This window comes from Aplysia californica, unplaced genomic scaffold (assembly GCF_000002075.1).
Source record: "Aplysia californica isolate F4 #8 unplaced genomic scaffold, AplCal3.0 scaffold00656, whole genome shotgun sequence".
Classification (NCBI taxonomy): domain Eukaryota; kingdom Metazoa; phylum Mollusca; class Gastropoda; order Aplysiida; family Aplysiidae; genus Aplysia; species Aplysia californica.
The window spans coordinates 268,857-273,593 of record NW_004797926.1 but is presented as its reverse complement, the minus strand read 5'-3'; the positions used below and the strand labels follow the sequence as shown (position 1 = coordinate 273,593).

General features: G+C 40.8%; 1 protein-coding gene across 1 annotated transcript in view; it reads left to right on the top strand.

The window, feature by feature from the left end:
* The first annotated feature begins 1,187 nt into the window (after positions 1 to 1,187).
* Positions 1,188 to 4,737, top strand: part of LOC101849000 — a 19,889-nt gene continuing 16,339 nt past the window's right edge. The window contains exon 1 of the mRNA XM_005108058.3: positions 1,188 to 1,426. The gene's annotated coding sequence lies outside the window, so the exon portion shown is untranslated. The remainder of the gene's footprint in view (positions 1,427 to 4,737) is intronic.

Here is a 4,737-nt window from a genome sequence, read left to right as displayed (position 1 = left end):
AGACCGAAAACCGCACCAGCCTTCAACATCTGATTCTAAAGGTTGGGTTGTTTTGTTTTGTTTTGTTTTGTTTTTTGGTGGGTTTTGTTGTTGTTTGTTTGTTCGTTTTGGAGGGGGGATGTTTTACGGCGCTCGCAACTGCATACGGTCATATGAACGCACGGGACACGTTCAACGATTCCAGTTGGTAGGAAATTTTGAATTTTGATCGGGTAGCGGCCGAAGCCTACTCTTATCGACTTTAGACCACCAAGGGATCTTTAACGTTCCTATACTTGCACTTGCACACGGGACCTCCGAGATTTTCGGCCCATGTCCAAGAAGGCTAGGTGTAGATCTTACCTACCAGAAGATCAGGGGGTCTGAAAGACCACTGTTGAGTAAGAAGAATCCAAGGAGTAGCAGTAGAAAGGCTGCAGAAAGAGTTTAAAGCCCAAGGCCCAAGGGAGGGGGCAACGGAAATTAGGGGGTAGGGGCATAAAGTGGAGACGAAAGCAGAACATTGCTTTGAGCTCTGATTATCTCAATAGAGAAGAATTTTTTTTTTAATTCTCCGTCACCCCGGACTTTTTGACTTTTTGACTTTTTGAATGAGAGGCAAACACCTTAACCTCACGGCCATGAGAACCCCCCCCCCCCCCAAAGCCCAAAGTAGCCCTACTTTGAGGGATAATGAAATAAAGAAACGCAAGTACCTACAAATTACTTATATATTCGTAATTTTTCAATTTTTATGATGGTGAATGTTCCAAAATTCAACACGATATACGACATCGACAACGCAGATGTCGGTACACATCTTTCCCGAGTCTGCCAATATCTGGCACCATCTTGAGGCGCCCCAATACCCTGGCTTCAGCCATCTCTCTTTGTCGCTGGTGGTTGAAGCTGATGTTTCTAGATATCTATCTCCTTCTTCACAAGAGCTATAATATCTCTCAATTGTAATTTCTAAAACGAAAAGATTTAGAGATTGGGAGAGTCTCGTAGAATTTCTAGTTTTATCGAAAAATATTGATTTCAAGCAAATATGACTTTTAGATTGAAAATTATTTATTTATTTACCCATAAAATACTACTTTGAGTTGCATGCTTGCAAATTTATATTCAATATTGCACAATTACTAAACATAATATGAAAACAATGAGTTAGAATCTATTTTCCAACCGGAAGCAAAAGCAGTAAAACTGACTCATGCGCATTCGTCTAGTGATTGAAAAGGATTACAGAGATAAGGAACGTGCCGTATTATTTATTACTTCGTGTTGTTATGGGGCATTGCCCCTTGTACTTTCCATATGAGTTTCGTCAGGACTTGACGTAAATGTTTGTGTTTAATCAAGTATTGCAATGGAAGGAGGTAAAAGTAAATAAATCTGGGACATAAATCCATTCCAGGGTTCACACAGCAACAGTCAACAAATGGTGAGTAGATCTGCGGAGAGTTGAAAGTAGAACTTCGACTTCTTCTATATTAGCGTAGATCTAGATATATATTAGATCTAGATATATCTAAATCTAGATCTAGATCTAATATAGATAGATTATAGAATCTAGCAGAAGTGCCCTTAGTTTAGTACCACAGTGTTCAGCAGTGATTGTATGCTATGTGGTTTATATGCATGCAGTGTACCACAGCAACAGTGTACCACAGCAACAATAACAGCAACACACTTTAAACTTTACCAGGCACTGAACAAGGCCACCTCTATTCTCACCCGGAGTGAGAATAGTGCAGGCGAGTCTTGTGGCTATTCTCACCTGGTGCGCGTTCACCAAATTTTGCATTCACCCTAAACCACAGAATTCTACACTGTGATAACAGAAAAATTGTAGAATTCTGTGCCGTGAACAAACGTTCATTTACAACTGTAGCCTACTAAAAGCGTACAATTTTTTCTGTGGGCAGTGGAGAGAGAAAGAGAGAGAGAAGTAGCACGAGAATTTTAGGGCAAAACAAAATGGCGACCCGTGTAGTTCGGCTCGATTCGAAAAGTTAAATAGCCATAGCATCTTTGTTTTAGACAACCAAATTAATTTACTTTTGTGTTTTAACATCATTTTTTAACTTTGTTTTGGTCAATTTGATCGTCCACACCGATAGACAGTATTCAGAAAGAGACAGAGAGAGAGAGAAGAGGGGAGGAGTTGATCTTGCGAGAACTTCCGGGCGGGTGAGAATAGCCACTTTCACTGAACAATGAGTCAGTGGCAGTGACAGTTTCAAAGTGTAATGGCATGGTGAACGACTTGAACAAACATTGGACAGTTTTGTCATTGATGAGAGAAGATCATCACTTATTTCGACCACAAACGGATGGTCCAATAGATATCTAGATTCTAGATCTAGATTTAGATCTAAATCTAGAATCTAGATATAGATCTAGATCTAGCTAAAGAACGACATCTAGAGTCTAACCAGGTCACTGCGCATCTGTTTTGGTGCGCAACCCCCGGTCTCCTGCTTTGTTTTGGATAAGAACAGCGAAAACGAGGTCACTTTCTGTGAGCATGCGCAAAATGCAGCTTATTTCACTTTCGTTTTGGAGGTTCCCGTCAACACACGTGATTCTACGGTGTCGGAAAGTTTTGCCCATTCATATTAATGGTTTTCGTAACCAGTATCAGTGAATTTACTAAGCGCTTAAGTAGTCGATTATTTAGCCCATCTAGTTAAACCAGCTCTAATGTATCGTAGAATGTATACTAGAATCGATAAATACTATCGCAGGCTGCTTCTTAATGCCCAGGAACATGCCAGATAGGGTTGCGCACTGAAGCAGACCAAATAACGATATCTAGATCTAGATCTAGAAAATCTAGATCTAGATCTAGAATAGAATCTAGAATCTAAATGCCATTATTGGGCCTCATTGGCTGATATTTGTTACTTTTGTTTAACAGCAGTTGACAACAGTCAACAGTCATCTTGCTTGATGTCATTGAGGGATTCCCACTTTGTCAGTCAGGTGGCAACACGACGGCAGTCTGACGACTCGGATTATTTTCTTTGCAACTTGAAGAACTGTTCAGTTCGGTTGTCTGTGATTGTGCAGCACCCTTCTTCCGCCCAGATTGATTCTGCTGCTGTACACTACGTAAACTGAGAATGAGAAGAACACTGAGAGTAGTTCTAGGCGTCAATTTTGATACAAAAAAGCAAGTTCAATTCAACGATGCACTGCAAATGATCGACCGTTTCGATCCGGATTGTTTCTCTAAAGGAAGAGGCTAGCCGTGCTGGCAGTCTAGCCGTACTTATTCTAAAGGCCGTCATTATTCGGACTCGAGTCCGAATAACATTTTTTCATATTCGGACTCGAGTCCGAATAAAAAAAATTTCATATTCGGACTCGAGTCTGAATAAGAAAAAGGCCGGCACTATTTCTCCGAACGTTCGGGAAAATAAACAGGGTCCTCACCAGGTCGGGAAATCGGGGAAAAGTCGGGAATTTTGAGCTAGGTCGGGAAAAAGTCAGGAATTTTGTGATGGGTTGGTAAGTCGGGAAAGGATAGGGCCTGTGTAATGTGTAGCTATCTAGACTGTATGGTTGATGAATCCTGAAGAGGAAACGTAATTGAACCGCTGTGGCGGAAGTGTTTGTGTGATCCGGAAGAATCAAGATTTACTTTCGCTTTCGTTACCAGCTAGAAATTTTCCGGTAATAATCTGATAGATAACGCAACATTTGTAGCGTGCAGGTTGTGCATTATGAACGCTGTGTCGCCCTGAAAATAAATTAATATTAAAAATTGCCCTCTGCTCTCGCTTGTGGGGAAAAAAAGAAAAAGAACTTGGACAAACGTCTTGTCAGGTTCGCCCTCGTGACTGGTCAATGAACCTGTGGGTACCGGCGATCTGAGCGCTGTGAAGTATAGGACTGCCTTATAAGATACACTCGTGGAAGGGGATTTGGTTGGGGGGGGGGGGCTGAACTTGAAGGCAACGCTGGAGGATAAAAACTGAACTTGAAAGCAAATTTTTAGCCTTTTGATAATACTTTAGAGCTCTTTGCAAAGCGCGCGTTGGGGCAGGTCTTGTGTGGCATCGGGATCCGTCATGCCTTGTTATTTAACTTAAGTGTTCGCGTTTCATAGGATGGGTGATTGTAATTTATATACATTTTAGCTTTCTGTTCAAGATTGGCAGATTTTCAGTGTCACTGCATCTTCCCCCCCAGTTCTTACACCTCTCACACTGAGTAGGTGTACTTGTGCCATTCTAGTTTTTATTACTACTATTACTCTACTTTGAGTTGCAGCAATGGTTTTCGTCTTCACGTTTATTGTGTGAATCATGACTCCCAGACTGGTTATTGACAGTCGATTTCTAGTTCTAGGTCTTTTCTCAGGCTCAAAACAGGATTCATTTTTTATATGTATATAGGGCCTATAGTTTGTTATGTTGGCTAATATGATGAGGGGAAAATATAAATAAATAAGAACAGACTGAAATACCAAAGTCTCTCAAGATCCCAGTGCCGCACTGACATGTTGTTGACTGGATATAATGTACCTACATGTGTGTGTGTGTATTCACAAACATATACATGTATTATATTAGATATAAATGGAGCACACGCTTTCATTGTTATGTAACGTGTTCCTGATGGATGAGGCCCCTCCCTTGGAAAATTGAGAAGCTGGCTTGGCAGTCACCCAGTATTATAGTCATCTATCATCTATTGTTTGAAGACTATACTACAAAATGTACATTTGCATTCATTTAAAGACAT